Below are 18,841 nucleotides of genomic sequence, written 5' to 3' on the forward strand. Positions count from 1 at the left end.
GGGCAACGTCCCACCTCCAACCCCGCCCCCGGGGATAGGCCCCGCCCCAGGCCGTAGCCCCGCCCACAGGCCGGCCTCTGTCCTCCACCTGGGCCGCGGGGCTTGTTTCCGCCCCAGCCCGGCGCCGAGCGACCCCAGGGCCCGTCGGCGCCCAGGCGGGGAGAACTATGAGTTCTCTGCCGGAAGTGGACGGACGTGATTGGCAGCCCGGGCCCTGGAGACCCGCCCCTTACGGCCAGAGGCAGGAAGCGGACGTTGCGACACCACTTCGCGCGGTATTTTTGTCCCGGGACTCAAGCCTCGAGGAGCGGTCACGTCGGTTCTCGTGCGGTGGCCGCGTCCTCAGTGAGGCCCGTGGAGGGAAGGCCTTGGGCGCACGGAGGGCGTTAAAGGACAGGTGCGGCCCGGGACCCGAGGGGCTCCGTAGAGAGGCCGGGCCTCCGCTCGTCCGCCCGGCCGCTGCGCCCCGCGCTGAGCCGGGGCGGGAAGGGCGCCGTGCGGGGCGTTGGCGTCCCCTGCGCTGCCCTAGTCAGAGCCTCCGAGTCACCTTCGAGACTTTTCCCCAGAAGGAGAAGCAGTTCCGCTGTGCGAGTCCCGTTGCTCAGGCCCCGCGCCTTCCGGTCCTCAGGACCTGCGACCCCGCCGTGTGGCTGTGAGTCCGGGGGAAAGTGGTTCGGGGGCCTCTGCTGCTTTTCCTGGGCGACAGAACGTGTCGCTGGAGAATTTGGCCTTGTCTTGGTGCGTTCTTTAGTTTTTAACATTACATGAGGATAGAAAGGTAAGATAGTTTCATAGGTGTCAAGGGTGAGCATATTTGTGTCATATGATTATAAGCAGATGTTGACCACAAGTCTTTCATCTAAAGAAAGGAAAGATACTCAGGTGTCTCTTCATCTGAACTTCTAGGCCCCTCCATCCCCACAGAGCTTTTAAACGGGGGCCTCCAGGAGAAGAAGATGGAGACTTTATGACACCAGTTCTAGAATAATTCAGTTTGCCGTTAACAGAATATTTGGACTAAGTGTGGTTTTTCCCCACATTTTTCTTTTGTAAAATCTTAAACCTACAGGAAATTTGAACGTCCAGTACAGTGAGTGTTCGTTGTAGTAGATTCACTCGTTTTTAGCATTTTGTATGTTTGCTCTCTCCATGGATAAATACATTTCATGGTCAGTATTTGAAAGTAAGTTGAAAATAAATTTGCAGACGTGATACTTGACCTTTAAATACTTGGTAATCCATCTCTCTGAAAGACATTATCTACTAAAACTACAGTACTATTTTTCAACCCAAGAAGATTAAGAAGAAGAATATCATCAAATATTTACTCTATGTAAAAATTGAAATTCTCCACATTGTTTCAATTTTTTTTTTTTGTCTGTAGGATTCAGTCAAGGTTATATATGGCAATTATTTCTTTTAATCTTTACCTCAGTCACTGATTGTGACACCTACCACAGCATGGCTTGCCAAGCAGTGCCGTGTCTGCACCTGGGATCCGACCTGGTGAACCCCAGGCTGCTAAAGCGGAATGTGTGAACTTAACAGCTGTGCCACCAGGCCAGCCCCTTTGTAAACTTTTTGACATAGCTAAATTACTTAAATCTGTCTTGCCTTTTGTTTAGTATCTTTCCTTGAGAAATAACTCAAATGAGCCTTACTGTTTTTAACTCTGTTAATGTACATTTCTTTCTGTAAATTCCTGCAGTTTGTTATTCTTTTTTATTTTAGAATGGGAAATTCAACTTAAAACCAAAGACTTGGCAGTTCAGCAGGATGTTTTTGGGGAAAAAAGATCCAAAAGGATAGAAAGAGTAAGTTTGAAAGGAGAAACTTCTTTTCCACATTTAGGAAAGATTGGGATTTTCATTAGGTCAAACATGAGCACAAGTGATGGATATTTGAGATGAGTGGCATTCACCCAAGAGAGAGCAGTGTCTCGAGAGAGTTATCCTGAATATGATGGCTTTGAGAATATTTTAAACCTAGCTTGAAAGTTGTTGCTTCAGAATTTCCTCAAGGACTCTCTCCCACATATGTAACACTGAGTTAAACAATTCCATGAAACTGTACAGGAATCTTTTAAGATTAGTCTAGCTGGTATATCATTTTGGTAGAAAGATTCCATCATTCAAGCTGAAGGAAATCATGGTAGGAAGTGTATGAATTTAATGGAAATGATAGAAATCATCATTGTAGTGATGTTTCTGTTTTGAGGTGGATAGGATTAATTGGTTTGAGAAATCTTTGAATCATCATACTTCTGTCCCTCAACAGGAAAGAATCCACAATGAGTGGGAACACTATGATTGTGAGCAATGTGGAAAAGTCTTCAGTGAACATTCATGTCTTAAGACACACAGAACTCAGAATGGAGAGAACGCTCATGAGGATAATCAGTATGGGAAAAGCGTCCTTACTCTGCACAGGAAAACCTCTACTGGAGAGAAACTTTCTAGGTTGAATCAGTTGGGAAGAGCCATGAGCCCAACTCCAGATATTGTGTACTGGAAAACTAGCATGCAAGAGAAAGACCTTGAATCCAGTGATGGTGGGAAAGCCTTTGCTGATCACTCTTACCTTCAGACCCAAATTACAACTCACAACGGAGAAAAACTCAATGAATGGATGGAATGTAGGAGATCTTTTATTCACATCACGAGCTTTGGTGTGCATGTAGAAACTTGCGCTGGTAACAGTCATTACAAATGTAAGGAATGTGGAAAATCCTTTAAAGGCTTCTCATACCTGAACTCTCATGTTCAGATTCACAATGGAATAAAACCCTTTAAGTGTAAGGAATGTGGGAAAGGCTTTAAACTTTCTGTGCATCTTAACGTTCACATGCAGACTCACACTGGAGAGAAACCTTATGAGTGTAAGGAATGTGGAAAAGCCTTTGCTTGATATGCATGCCTTATTGACCATAGAAGAGCTCACACTGGAGAGAAGCCTTTTCAGTGTGACAAATGTGGGAAAGCCTTTGCGACTTCCTCAAATCGGAGTAAACATTTTAGAACTCACAGTGGAGAGAAGCCTTTTAAATGTGATACTTATGGGAATGTCTGTGATAGTTCCTCAAATCTTAAACCTTTTAGAACCATTGTAGACAGAAGCCCTTTTGAGTGTAATATATGTGGGAAAATACCAGTTCTTCATGCTTTATCACTCACAAGTGTACTCTTGTTGGAGGGAAAGCTTAGAAATGTAAGGAAGATGGGAAATCCTTCCATTTCCCACTTCCTTTTGGAATCATGAAAGAACTCCCCTGGAGAGAAATGGTATCAACGTAAGGAATGTGGCAAAGCCCTAGCAGTCCGGATTCACTCCAAAGAAATGAAAGGACTGCGCTGGAGAGCTGCTCTCCAGTGTAAGAAATGAAAAAGCCATCAGGTTCTCCTCACAGCCCAGCATGTAAGGACTCAGAGTGAAGCCATAGTATTAAGAAACAGGGAAAGCCCTTCCCTATTTCCTCAGTGAAATACGTATTATATGTGAGAAATCTTACAGTGGAGAGAAATCCAACTGATATTAAGAGTTGTGCAAAAATTGTTTTTCTGCTAATGTCCACTTGTCGTTTCACTTTGGAGAAAAGCTTTATAAACGTAAGAAATGTTGTAGAATCATCATTGTTTTCCATTGGACTGTTTCTCGTCCTTAATAAATGTGGCGTGATTCACAGTCCCGAATGTTTTTCAGGAAGTGCTACCTTGAGTGTGATTCTTAGGCTCTTCTGAGATGCATAGCATTCTGGGTGGCTCCACAGATCTATTTTAAGCCATTGTGATTAGGCTCTCAACCTTCCTGTGCCTCATGTATTTTTCTTTCTGCTGATAGGCCAGTCTGGTTCCTCCACCTTGCATGTTGCAGCCTGGTTAAAAGTGGACCTACAGAATGCTTACATAATCCTGCTCTAACTACGTCGATCCTCTTGTTGGATTGGCATGGTCTTGCATTGTGAAGACAGTGACTGCTTGACTGTGTACTGTGCTCAGAGAACTCATGTACAGTGAGTCACATCAGCCACGGCGGTTGGTAAAACACATCTTTGTAAATTTTGTAAAATTACTTTTTCCCTCTTACACCTGATCTTTTCAGATAAAAAGTCAGTGTCAAGCCTGGGATGAGTGGGAGAAAGGTGAGATTATACCTACACTGTGTGACACCCTGATTTCGTGACCTTTGTGGATGAACTTAAGCCTTACCAGCTGGGGAGGACCGTTAACCTCAAGCCATATAGGCTGATGGTAAGAATGATGCTCTCTTTCACAGCATACCCCATGCCACAGCCTGGGAAAATCATATCATTTGTCTGCATCAGACAACAGCTGTTGCTGGTGATATGACCTGCTTCTGTGTTTTCCATTCTATTCATGGATGTGGAAATAGAAAAACTCATGTGAATATACCTGGTCTGGATAATCTGCTGTGCTTGATGCCCTCACCGCCAGTTCCTGAATGTGACCCTTGTGTGTAGACACAGGCCAGTGCCACCTCATTTCAGCTTCAGTGATACAAATTCACATAGCTCGGATGCTCAGGCAGCCTTGGGTTATGTCATGTATGGCCACCAGGTGTGCAGCTGCTTCATGTCATACTCTTGAGGCCTAATCAAAACACTGTATGATAATCTAAGTCAAGGTTAACAATAAATACAGAACAAGAATTCGTTGCACGTTTGTGTTACATGTTTATATGTGTGGAGGAGTATGTCATGTTGTGGTTCACTTTTGGGTATATATATATATGTGTGTATATATTTATAACTATATATATATGTAGTTATCTGGCCCATGTGTTGCCTCTTTAATTATTGGCAACAACACTGAAGATCAGCAGGTTAATCTGAACATTTGTGTGTAGTGTAAGGTCACGATTGGCCTTGGATGAGATCCTAATCATCTGAAAGAAGACCTATGGGTCCTATCAGAATTTGTCAGTGTAACCTGAGTCTAAGAGCTTGTGGGTAGTGCTTGAGGTCACTCCTGCGGATTAGCCTCATTCTGCTGCTGGCACTTCTAGTGACAGCATCCTCAGTAAGTGCTGTACAAGAGAAATGGAGATTTGGTCCCAGCCTTTGTTAGTCGGTGGCTGGCAAAGTGGCATATTCATGTGAACAAACTCCAAAAGCCAAGATGATGTGAGCCATATATGCTACAACACAGTGAGTCTTTTAAAACATTCTAAGTGAAAAGAAGCTAGTGATAAAAGATTGTATGACTTCATTTATATGAAATGTCTAGAAAATACAAGTCTGTTGAGACAGAAAGGAGATTTTTGTTCACCTGTATTTTAAGAGAGAAGGGCAATCAGGGTTTTGACACACAAAGGCTGCTTTTGAAGTCATGAAGTGGTGGTTCTAAAATTAAAATTTTCCACAAGTGTGTGCATTTACTAAACAACATTGAGTTATATAGCTATAAATGGATGAACTGTATGCTATGTGAGTTGTATCAATAAATCTGTTTCAAGAAACAAGAGAAAATTATGATAGTACCTACTTCATTGGGAAGTTATGAGCATAATAAATGTAATGGCTGTTAGGCATCTAGCATGGTAAGATGCAGCAAACAGTAGCTTCTGTAATTTTTTACCACTAAATATTAAAAGAATATAAAACTATTATAATCAAAGGGTACGATATGGGCAAAAGTAAATATATTACTACAGAGAAGAGTCTGGAGACTAATATAGGTACATACAGGAATACAGTGTTTAATAAATGTGGGATTTCAAATCAGTAGGTCGAGTACTACCGCTGCAGTTGGCCTTTAGAGAAGAAAAAGTTGGATCCAGTACCTCATACCAGAGGCCAAGTTACATTGTATGAGGATTGAAGATTTTAATGTCTTTAGAAGTAGTAAATTCCAGGGGCCAGCCCCGTGGCCGAGTGGTTAAGTTCACACACTCCACTTCAGGGTCCCAGGGTTTCACTGGTTTGGATCCAGGGCGCAGACCTAGCACCACTCCTCATGTCATGCTGAGGCGGCGTCCCACGTGCCACAACTAGAAGGACCCACAACTAGAAGATACAACTATGTACTGGGGGGCTTTGGGGAGAAGGAGGAAATAAAAATCTTAAAAAAAAAAAAAAAAAAAGTAAATCCCAGAAGAAAATGATGAAACCTGCATATAATATAGGGTTCCAAGAGAGAGCAAGAGAGAAAATCCAGAAATTATTTTTAAAAAACAGACTCCTTTGGTTACGTAGACATTTAATATTTTGTACCACAACAGATTAAACATTAACCTAGCAAAATAGTTATCAATTCAATAGATTCATAAAATACATATGATAATGTCCATAAACAATTCTTGATAAAATGTTTTAGTAAATCAGGATTTAGATCTTTATTAACTGCTCTGGCCACCCACTGAGGTCCACGGCAAACATGGTTACCAGAGAAACTTTAGAACCCATCCTAAGTGAAGAATTTCTGGTCTGGGTGCTATTTCATTCCCTAGTATGGAGGCCTTGGACCATATGGTAAAATCAGAAAAGTGAAAACAGTTATTTGAAAAAGAGAAAAACTAAAAGTTTATAGAAAATGTTACATTAAAAATGCAAAAGAATCAGTAGAGTTTAGCATGGTGTCCAACATTCATAAAAAGAGAAGGGAAATAAAGACTTTAAGGATGGGATTAATTGAACGGAGGAAATAGACCATTTCATGGATTGGCTGGCATATCATGGGAGAACCTTTCTAAGGGCTCTAGGAAGGCGAGGGGGAAGCAGGTAGAAAAACTGATGAATACTCCCAGGTCCAACCACCCTGGTTGAGGGCCCTGCCCTCCACCCGTAGCCCTGCCTAGAGCTCTGGTTCTAGATTCAACATTGTCGAGGGCTGTTTCTGCCTCCAGCCCTGCAATGAGTCAACCTCAGCCAATCTTCAACCATGCGGTTGTTCGTAGAATTTCTCACTCTGAAGCGGTCCATCTTGACTGACAGCCTGAGCCTCAAAGCTCCGCCCTTTCCGACCCCAGGCAGGAAGCGGAAGTGTGGTCCCTTGTTCATTGGGGCTTTTCTCCCGCCTGTTCCCCGTATCTTGGAGACTTCCATGGTGGTAGTGGTCCAGTCCAGCCCGGCTTTGGTGAGGCCTGCAGGAAGGGGAGAATGTGGGGGTTGAAGGGGGAGTCAAAGCGTGTGTTTGGTCCAGGGCACTGAGGGACCCACTTACAGAGTCCTGGCGTGCACTGCTGGCCTCCCCTGGAGCCCTGGGGCCGCCCAGCACAGCCAGGTCCCGCAGCCTGTTCATGTGTTCATTTCCCGCAAAGATTTGAGCTGGGAGATGCTGTGAGGGCACGTGCACAGAGTCTTTTCATCCACTGAGCTTCCCTCTTCAAAAGCCTTCTAAGTAACCTTTGTGACTTGTCTTCAGAAAAGAATTTACATTGTTGAAGTGACGATGACTCAACCCCCACATCCTCCCATCCTCACCGATCTGGCAATTCTGGGGAGCGCTGGGGGAATGTTGGTTCAAGAGGGCCTGTGTTCACATATATATGCAAAGGAATACTTTATCTGGGAATTTGGTTTTGTCTTTGTGGGTCCATTTATTTTTGACACATTGGCATTCAGGTAGAAAGATACTTTCTTAGATGTCTATGATGTGCATATTTCTGTATATAAATATAATCGTGTTTAGACAGCATCTTTCTACTAAAAAAAAAAAGCAAGAATACTCACCTATCTCTTCATCTGAACTTCCTGTGACTGTATATCTCCATAGAGCTTCAAAACGGGCCTCTAGGAGAAAAGGATGGAGACTAAATTGCACTAGTTCCAGCATAATTGAATGGACCAGGCACGGGGTGTTTGGACTAGGCGTACTTGTTTCCACATTCGTCTTTTGATAAATCTGAAATCTAGGAAAATTTGAACAGCCTCTACAACACATAGTCTGATGTATAAATATTTTTAAAAATTATTTTATTGGGGGCTGGCCCTGTGGCCGTGTGGTTAAGTTCGCGCGCTCCGCTGCAAGCAGCCCAGTGTTTCGTTGGTTCGAATCCTGGGCGCGGACATGGCACTGCTCATCAAACCACGCTGAGGCAGCGTCCCACATGCCACAACTAGAAGGACCCACAACGAAGAATATACAACTATGTACCGGGGGGCTTTGGGGAGAAAAAGGAAAAAAATAAAATCTTAAAAAAAAAAATTATTTTATTGAAGTCATATTGGTTTATAACATTGTGTAAATTTCAGGAGTACATTATTATATATCAGTTATAGACTGTATCATGTTCACCACCAATTGTCTGTTCTTTATCCGTCACCATACATATGTGCCCCTTTAGCCCTCAGCCCACCCATTTCTTCTCTGGTAACCACCAATGTGTTCTCCTTACACATGTGTTTATCTTACACATATGAGTGAAATCATACAGTGTTTGTCTTTCTCTGTCTGGCGTATTATGCTTAGCGTAATATTCTCAAGGCCCACCCACGTTGTTGCAAATAGCACAATTTTTGTCTTTTTTGTAGCTGAGTAGTAGTTCATTATATATATATGATATCTTATATCTTTATCCATTCATCCTTGATGGACACTTGGGTTACTTCCAAGTCTTGGCTATGCTGAATAATGCTGCAGTGAACATAGAGATGTATAAATCTCTTTGAATTGTTGATTTCATGTTCTTTGGGTAAATACTAGTTAGTGGGATAGATGGATCATATAGTATTTCTATTTTTAATTTTTTGAGAAAGCTCCATACTGTTTTCCATAGTGGCTGCATCAGTTTGCATCCAGACCAGCAGTGGAGGAGGGTTGTCTTTTCTCCACATCCTCTCCAACATTTGTTATTTCTTGTCTTGTTAATCATAGCCATTCTGTTGGATATAAGGTGTTTTATCATTGTAGTTTTGATTTGCACTTCCCTAATAGTGATGTCGAACATCTTTTCAAGTGCCTCTTGTCCATCTGTATATCCTCTTTGGAAAAGCATTTGTTCTTGTCCTCTGCCCATTTTTTGATCAGGTTGTTTTGTTGTTGTTGAGTTGTATGAATTCTTTATGTAGTTTGGAAATTAACCCCTTGTTGGATACATGATTTGCAAATATTTTCTCCCAGTTGGTGGGTTGTCTTTTCATTTTCTTCATGGTTTTTGCCTGGCAGAAGCTTTTTAATCTTTTGCAGTCCCATTTGTTTATTTTTTCTTTTGTTTCCCTTGTCTGAGGAGACATGAGATTTGAAAAGGTACTGCTAAGACTGATGTCAGAGAGTACTGCCTATATTTTCTTGTAGGAATTTTATGATTTCACGTCTTACATTCAAGTCTTTAATCCATTTTGAGTAAATTTTTGTGAATGGTGGAAGATAATGTCTACCTTCATTCTTTTGCACGTGGCTGTCCAGTTTTCCCAACGCCATTTATTGAAGAGGCTTTCCTTTCTCCATTGTATGTTCTTGGCTCCTTTGTCAAAAATCAGCTGTCCATAGATGTGTTGGTTTATTTCTGGGCTTTCAATTCTGTTCCCTTGATCTGTGTATCTGTTTTTCTGTCAGCACCATGCTGTTCTGGTTACTAGTGTTTTGTAGTATATTTTAACATCAGGGATTATGATACTCCCACCTTTGTTCTTTGTTTTTGTCAGGATGCTTTGGCTATTCGGATTCTTTTGTTGTTTGATATAAATTTTAGGGTTCTTTGTTCTCTTTTTGTAAAGAATGTGATTGGGGTTCTGATTGGGATTGCACTGAATCTGTAGATTGCTTTAGGTAATGTGGACATTTTAACTATGTTTATTCTTCCAGTCCATGAGCAGGGAATCTCTTTCCATTTCTTTATGTCATCTTCGATTTTTCAATACTGTCTTATAGTTTTCAGTATACATGTCTTTCACCTCCTTGGTTAAATTTATTCCTGGATATTTTATTCTTTTCATTGTGATTCTAAATGGGATTTTATTCTTGTCTTCTCTTTCTAGTAGTTCATTATCCGTGTCTAGAAATGCAGCTGATTTTTATACGTTGATTTTGTACCCTGCGACTTTGCTGTAGTTGTTGATGATTTCTAATATTTTTCTGGTAGATTCTTTAGGGTTTTCTATATATATGAAATCATATAATCTGCAAAGAGTCAGAGTTTTACTTCTTCTTTTCTAATGTGAATCCCTCTTATTTCTTTTTCTTGCCTAATTGCTCTTTCCAAAACTGCCAGTACTATGTTGAGTAAGAGTGATGAGAGTGAGCACTCTTGTCTTGTTCCTGTTCTCAGAGGAATGGCTTTCAGTTTTTCACCATTAAGTATGATGCTGGCTGTGGGTTTGTCATATATGGCCTTTGAGAAGCTCCGTTAATTAAAAATAATAATCCCCTGTTCACTTTTTTCTTGTGATAAAATATTCATAAGCTAAAATTGGCCATTTTAAGTGTACTATTCAGTGACATGTGCACTCACATTGTTGTGTGACCATCACCACCATCCAGCTTCAGAACTTTTTCATCTTCCCAAACTGGAACTATACCCATTAAATTCTAACTGCCCATTTCCCCCACCTCTCAACCCCAGGGAATCTCTATTAATCTCAGTTCTCGAGGTTCCTCATATAAGCAGAGCACATCATATTTGTCTTTTTGCGTCTGGCTTATTTCATTCGGCATTGTGTCTTCAAAGCTCATCCATGTTACAGCATATGTCAGAATTTCCTCCCTTTTTAAAGCTTAGTAATACTCCATTATACGTATTTACCACATTCATAGGTCAATGGATACCTGGGTTGTTTCCACTTCGGGGCTACTGTGACTAATGCTGCAATGAACATGGGTGTACAAATCTGTATTCAAGTCCCTGCTTTCAATTCCTTTGGGTAGATGCCCAGTAGTGAAACTGCTGGCTCCTATGGCAATTCTGTGTGTATACCCCATTCACATATAAATCCTATCATATCCAGGGGCTGGCCCAGTGGCATAGCGGTTAAGTGCACACGTTCCACTTCGGCGGCCCGGGGTTTGCCAGTTTGGATCCCAGGACATGGCACCACTTGGCAAGCCATGCTGTGGCAGGCGTCCCACATATAAAGTAGAGGAAGGTGGGCATGGATGTTAGCTCAGGGCCAGCTTTCCTCAGCAAAAAGAGGAGGATTGTCAGCAGACGTTAGCTCAGGGCTAATCTTCCTCAAAAAAAAAAAAAATCCTATCATATCCTGGCAGGTGTTTAATTCCTAGATATATTTTAAAATTCACAGTAAGGCTTTTACTTTAAATTGGGGTAAAGAACACAAAAGATACACCATCTGAACTGTTTTAAGTGTACAGTTCAGTCGTGTTAAGTATACGCACTTTGTTGTGCAGTACCTCTGCAGGACTTTTTCAACTTTCAAATGTGAAAGTCTATACATCCAATAAACAATACATCCCTGTTCTCTCCTTACAGGCCCTGGTAACCACCATTCTACTTTCTCTCTATTAATTTGATTATTGCAGGGACTTCTATAAGTGAAATGATGCAGTATTTGTGTTTTTGTTAAAGGTTTTTTTTTTTTTTTAATGTAAAATGCCCCGCCTTTGGGGGTCTAAATGGAGTAATAGCAATCAGCACCAAAGCACTTTAAACTTCTTTTATTTTCCCCTCCTTTGCCCCTAGATTGATATTTATATAGAAGCATCCTCTGGAGGATGCTGCAAGGTGCCAAGTGACCTAGGATTTAGTTCCAGTGGCCTCATTTTTAAAATTCACTTGGTAAACATGGGCATGTACTTGATCGGTCTGTTTCTGTTTACTCATCCATAAAGGGGGGGGAAATAAAAGTGTCCTTACCTCTGCTGGGGGGAGGAGCCCTTGCCAACACTTTCACATCAGGAACCCCCGCCTGGTCCTGCCCTTGGTCCTGGCTCTGCCTTGCTCCTTGGACTTGTCCTTGCCCATCTGCTGAGTTCTGCCTGTGGGTACTTGGAGTTTTGTTCTGGCTTAAGAAGAGCACTGTTCCCATTTCCTCCCTACTCCATCTGCCCCTCCCCTCATCACCCAGAGACCAGAAACAGACGTGCAGGCCCCCAGCTGGCTCACTTCTCTTGGCTGCTCTTTCTCTGTCTGGAGGTCCCAGGCTAGGGCGAACCTAGCAGGACCAGGAGGATGGGCGGGGTCAATGGACAGCCACACATGATCTGCGTGGACACCAGGCAGTTCCTGAGCTACCGCTCCTCTTCCTGCAGGACCAGGCTCCACACCTTCCACAGTGGCGTCTATTCTAACCCCTCCCAACTTGGGACCTCCTTCTGCTACTGCACTTGCTCTGGCCTGCTCTCCCCGCTTGACCCGCAGGCTCTCTCTGAAGCGGCAAGGAATGGAACTGTCCAGAGCCTCTGTCCCAGGGAGAAGGTGGATCGGGATGTGCAGTCAGGGAGTGTCTGCGGGGCCTTTCCATCCACTGTGCTCCCCTTTTCAAAATGCCTCCTAAGCAGCCTTTGTTGCCCCATCTCCAGAAGGACAAGCGTCTCAGTCCCTCCCCGGCCTGGGCATTCCAGCAGTTTGGGCGAGCTCTGAGTGAATCTGTGCCGGTTGTGGGCGTCAGTTATTTACGTTTGGTTCATTATATTCAAGTAGGAAGATAAGAAGCATTCGTAGGAGAACCTGAGATCATTAAATGCATGAGTGAATGAATACCCATAAATACAAAATTTACCACCACAGAAAAGCACCTCCACCTCATCTCACCTCCACCCAGAGCCCTGTCAGTCTCCCAGAACTTCAAAATATTGGAGTGTTTAGAAAAAAAGAACACGTAAGCTGCTTTTTGTTAGTAGCAGCAATTGGAATTGAATTTACTATAGTTTAGGCAGAGTAATTAGTACGCAGAGGGGGAAGGCTTGGTGCTACAGTACTATCTCATTTCCTGACATTTTGATACTTTCCTGGATCATGTATTATAGTATTAACAAATGGTGATTTTCTGGTTCATTCATTCTTTAGCAGTTTTTTCTCCTTTTTTTAATCTTTTTTCTACCTTATGATTATTATATCCTCATGGATTCTGTCTCAAGGTACTACAATCACTATATTATCATTCTTTTTGAAAGTTCAAGTTAATCTAGGGGGAGCACCTTTAAGCTCCTTCCATTGGACACAACCCCACTGAGGTTTGAGTTCTTTATTTTCTGACTCAACAAGGTGTTGCAGGTTCATTTTGTACATTCCTGCCCCACATCTGGAGTCAGACATTTCTCCCAAAGAGCCTGAGTCTTTTTAGAAATCAACATCAGTTTCTCCCTGTGCTAAATTCTACTTAAATATCATTGCTTCAAGGCCCTTCCAGAACTAGAAAACAATTTTTTAAATCATAAGTTTAGGGCTGTTTCAGTGGTGCAGTGGTTATGTTCACACGTTCCACTTGGGCAGCCTGGAGTTCGCTGGCCTGGATCCTGGGTGGGGACCTATGCGCCACTTGTTAAGCCATGCTGTGACATGCATCCCACCTATGGCAGTTGTCCCACATAAAATAGAGGAAGATGGGCACAGATGTTAGCTCAGGGTTGGTCTTCCTCAGCAAAAAGAGGAGGATTGGGGGCAGATGTTTGCTCAGGGCTAATCTTCCTCGAAAAAAATTAAATCACATTTGTATTCATATTACGAATGCAAAGTTAATATTTTGGTTTTTTCTCTTAACTCCTCAGATTTTAAATGTGTGTTTTTCTAAGTCTTGTTTCCTAATATGATTAGTTTATTTCTTATTTGACTTATCTTACATGACACACCCAAATAATGCAGTATTACAATGCTGTTACCAAAGTTTCATGTTTCTTACTAGTTCTTTTTGTACTTAGTATATATTCTTCTTATTCTTGTTTCCATTTTTGAAGTCAGTTTACATTTTTGTTTTAAAGATTGGCACCTGACCTAACAACTGTGGCCAATCTTCCTTTTTTTTTTTTTTGCTTTTTCTCCCCAAATCCCCCCAGTACATAGTTGTATATTTTAGTTGTGGGTCTTTCTAGTTATGGCATGTGGGATGCCACCTCAGCATGGCTTGATGAGCGGTGCCGTGTCCGTGCCCAGGATCCAAACTGAGGAAACCGTGGGCTGCCAAAGCGGAGCACGCAAACTTAACCACTTAACCATGGGGCCAGCCCCATGTCTTGGTAATTATAGCCAATTTAACAGATGCAAGGTGTTTTCTAAGTGTAGTTTTGATTTGCATTTCCCTGATGGTTAGTGATGTTGAACATTTTTTCATGTGCCTGTTGGCCATCTGTATATCTTCTTTGGAAAAATGTCTGCTCATATCACCTGCCCACTTTTTGATCAGGTCATTTGTCATTTTGTTGTTCAGTTGAGTGAGTTCTTTAAATAGTATGGAGATTAACCTCTTGTCAGATATATGATTTGCAGATATTTTCTCCCAGTTGAGGAGTTGTCTTTTCATTTTGATCCTGGTTTCCTTTGTTTTGCAGAAACTCCTTAGTCTGATGAAGTACCACTTGTTTATTTTTTCTTTTGTTTCCCTTGTCCAAGTACACATGGTATTCAAAAAGATCCTTTTAAGTCCGATGTCAAAGAGTCTACTGCCTATATTTTCTTCTAGAAGTTTTATGATTTCAGGTCTTACCTTCAAGTCTTTGATTCATTTTGAGGTTTTTTTTTTTTTTTAGATTTTTATTTCTTTTTCCTTTTTCTCCCCAAAGCCCCCCGGTACATAGTTGTATATTCTTCGTTGTGCGTCCTTCTAGTTGTGGCATGTGGGACGCTGCCTCAGTGTGGTTTGATGAGCAGTGTCATGTCCGCGCCCAGGATTCAAACCAACAAAACATTGGGCCACCTGCAGCGGAGCACGCAAACTTAACCACTCGGCCATGGGGCTGGCCCCTTGAGTTTATTTTTGTGTATGGTGAGAGATAATGGTCTACTTTCATTCTTTTACGTGTGGGGGTCCAGTTTTCCCAACACCATTTATTGAAGAGACTTTCCTTTCTCCATTGTATCTTCTTAGCTCCTTTGTCAAAGATTAGCTGTCCACAGATGTGTGGTTTTATTTACAGGTTTTCAGTTCTTTTCTATTGGTCTTTGTGCCTGTTTTTGTCCTAGTGCCATGCTGTTTTGATTACAATGGCTTTGTAGTGTATTTTGAAGTCAGGGATTATGATCCCTCCAGCTTTGTTCTTTTTTCTCAGGATTGCTTTAGCAATTCGGGGTCTTTTGTTGCCCCATATGAATTTTAGGATTCTTTGTTCTATTACTGTGAAGAACGTCATTGGGATTCTGATTGGGATTTCACTGAATCTGTAGATTGTTTAGGTAGTCTGGACATTTTAACTATATTTATTCTTCCAATCCATATGCATGGAATGCCTTTCCATTTTCTTAAGTCATGATCGACTTCTTTCAGTAATGTCTTATAGTTTTCATTGTATAGGTCTTTCATCTCCTTGGTTAAATTTATTCCTAGATATTTTATTCTTTTTGTTGCAATTTAAATGGGATTGTGTTCTTGAGTTCTTGTTCTGTTAGTTATTAGAGTATAGGAATGCTACTGATTTTTGTAAGTTGACTTTGTAGCCTTCAACTTTGCTGTAGTTGATTATTTCTAATAGTTTTCCAATGGATTCTTTAGGATTTTCTATATATAAAACCATATCATCTGCAAACAGTGAGTTTCACTTCTTCATTTTCTATTTGGATTACTTTTATTTCTTTTTCTTGCCTAATCACTCTGGCCAAAACCTCCAGTAGTATGTTGAATAAGAGTGGTGAGAGTGGACCCCTTGTCTTGTTCCTGTTCTCAGAGGGATGGCTTTCAGTTTTTCCCCATTGAGTATGATGTTGGCTGTGGGTTTGTCATATATGGCCTTTATTATGTTGAGGTACTTTTCTTCTATACCCACTTTATTGAAAGATTTTTAAATCATAAATCGATGTTGGATTTATCAAATGCTTTCTCTGCATATACTGTAATCATCATATGTTTTTTATTCCTTATTTTGTTAACGTGCTGTATCACACTGATTGCTTTGTGGATGTTGACCCATCCCTGTATCCCTGATATAAATCCCAACTGATCATGTTGTATGATCTTTTTAATGTATTTCAGTATGTTTTTTGCCAGTATTTTGTTGAGAATTTTTACATCTATGTTCATCAGTGATATTGGCAAGTAATTTTCCTTCTTTGTGTTGTCCTTCTCTAGCTGTGGTATCAGGGTGATGTTGGCCTCATAGAATGTGTTAGGAAGTGTTCCACCTTCCTCAATATTTTGGAATAGTTTGAGAAGGATAGGGGTAATAAATCTTCTTTGAATGTTTGGTAGAATTCTCCAGGTAAGCTGTCTAGTCCTGGACTTTTATTTTTGGGGAGGTTTTTGATTACTGTTTCAATCTCTTGTGGTTGGTCTATTCAGATTCTCTATTTCTTTTTGATTCAGTTGTGGGAGGTTGTAAGAGTCCAATTTGTTGGCATATAGTTTTTCATGGTATTCTCTTACAATCTTTTGTATTTCTGTGGTATCCATTGTAATTTCTCCTCTTTTGTTTCTGATTTTATTTATTTGAGGCTTCTCTCTTTTTTTCTTAGTGAGTCTGGCTAAGAGTTTGTCAATTTTATCTTCTCAAAGAACCAGCTGTTTGTTTCATTGATCCTTTCTACCATCTTTTTTGTTTTAATTTACTTCTCTAATTTTTCTTATTTCCCTCTTTCTGCTAACTTGGGCTTTGTTTGTTCTTTTTCTCAGTCTGTTAGGTGTAGATTAAGATTGCTTATTTAAGATTTTTCCTGTTTGTTAAGATGGGCCTGTATTGCTATGAATTTCCCTCTTAGGACCACTTTTGCTGCATCCCATAAGAGTTGGTATGGTGTGTTTTCATGTTCATTTGTCTCCAGATGTTTTCTTGTTTCTCCTTTAATTTCTTCAATGAGCCATTGGTTGTTCAGTCTCCACATCTTTGTCCCTTTCCCAGCTTTTTTCTTGTAGTTGATTTTCTAGTTTCATAGCATTATGGTAAGAAAAGATGCTTGATGTGATTTCAGTCTTCTTAAATGTATTGAGGCTTGCCTTGTTTCCCAACATATGCCCTATCCTTGAGAATGTTCCACATACACTTGAGAAGAATGTGTATTCTGCTGTTTTTGGATGCAGTGTTCTATATATGTAAAGTCCATCTGGTCTAGTTTGTCATTTAATTCCAATATTTCCTTTTTGACTTCTCTTTGGATGATCTATCAGTTGATGTAAGTGGGGTATTGAGGTCCTCTACTATTATTGTGTTGTTGTTAATATTTCCTTTTAGGTTTGTTAATAGTTGCTTTGTGTACTTTGATGCTCCTGTGTTGGGTGCATCAATATTTATGTAGTATGTCTTCTTGGTGGAGTGTCCCTTTTATTATTATATACTGCTCCTCTTTGTCTCTCTTTAGCTGTTTTATTGTGAAGTCTGTTTTGTCTGATATAAGTATGATATGTCTGACATAAGCTATTAGCTTGGAGTATCATCTTCCATCCCTTCACTCTAAGCCTATGTTTGTCTTTGGAGCTGAGATGTGTTTCCTGGAGGCAGCACATTTTGGGGTCTTGTTTTTTAATCCATCTCACCACTCTGTGTCTTTTGATTGGAGAATTCAATCCATTTACATTTAGAGTGATTATTGATATATGAGGGCTTAATGCTACCATCTTATAACTTGTTTTCAGATTCTTCTGCATTTCCTGTTTCTTGGACCGTGTATTTTGGACTATCAATTCAGTTAGGTAGTTTCTATCATGGTTTTCTTAGTTTTCTCCTTATTTATCATTTGTTTGTTTGTTTATTCATTTAGTGATTACCATTAGGTTTGTATAAAAAATCGTGTAGATGAGATAGTCCATTTTCTGATAGCCATGTATTTCTTTAGTCTAAGCCAATTCCATCCTCCCTTTCCTCTTCCCCTTTTAAGTTATTATGGTCTTATTTTATTCCATCTTCTATTGTCAGTTTGTGGTTAAAATGATGACATTATTTTGGTGTTTTCCTTCCCTTTACCTTTAATGTTATTATTAAGTGTTTACTAACCTGTTCTAATAGCTGCAATTTTCTGATTTTGCCCATCTATTTATCTCCTTGCTCAGGGCTTTGTAGTACCTTTCCTACGTTTTTTTTTTTTTTTTTCAGGTATTAGGGCCTTTATGAGCATTTATTGTAGGCGGTGTCTTGTGATGAACTCCCTTAGCTTTTGTTTACCTGGGAAAGCGTTTTTTTTTTTTTAAGATTTTATTTTTCCTTTTTCTCCCCAAATCCCCCCAGTACATAGTTGTATATTTTTAGTTGTGGGTCCTTCTAGTGGCAAGTGGGATGCTGCCTCAGCATGGCTTGGTGAGTGGTGCCATGTCCATGCCCAGCATCCGAACTGGCAAAATCCTGGGCCGCCAAAGCGGAGTGTGTGAACTTAACCACTTGGCCATGGGGCCAGCCCCCTGCCTGGGAAAGCTTTTATTTCTCCATCATATCTGAAGGATATTTTCATGGTTATTCTTGGCTGAAAGATTTCACCTCTCAGAATTTTGAATATATCATTCCACTCTCTTCTAGCCTGTTTTGAATTCACATTCCATTTCAAGTGGCTTCTCACTCACAGCTTAACCAAGGAAAATTCTGTTTTTCACTCATATTACAAAATCAAATAGAAAGTCCTAATTACTGACACCATTTGTTTAATCTTTGACCTACTGACTCAGCAGCCACAGCCATACTGTCCTTCAGCTGGAACAGCAGGTCTTCCTGACCCATAATTATACCATCCCCTCCTACACCTGCCCAGAGGAGAGAGAACAACCAAGGCACCATTTGGGTGGCTTTTCCCCATCTTGCCACTCAGCTTCATAAATAGGTAAGACAGTAAGGGGGTGCTTATTCCTTTCTACTTGCCTACAACT

The 18,841-nt window shown here is 40.9% G+C and overlaps 1 long non-coding RNA gene across 2 annotated transcripts; it reads left to right on the forward strand.

Moving 5' to 3' along the window:
• The first annotated feature begins 265 nt into the window (after positions 1 to 265).
• Positions 266 to 3,414, forward strand: LOC106824489 (uncharacterized). Of its 2 annotated transcripts, none has more exons than XR_006516939.2 (3): positions 266 to 652; positions 1,732 to 1,814; positions 2,278 to 3,414. It is a non-coding gene; the product is annotated as an uncharacterized lncRNA (long non-coding RNA). The 2 variants fall into 2 exon arrangements; XR_006516938.2 differs by having other exon boundaries at positions 266 to 778; positions 2,278 to 2,795.
• The last annotated feature ends 15,427 nt before the right edge of the window (positions 3,415 to 18,841 follow it).

This window comes from Equus asinus, chromosome 20 (genome assembly GCF_041296235.1).
Source record: "Equus asinus isolate D_3611 breed Donkey chromosome 20, EquAss-T2T_v2, whole genome shotgun sequence".
NCBI classification, from domain to species: Eukaryota; Metazoa; Chordata; class Mammalia; order Perissodactyla; family Equidae; genus Equus; species Equus asinus.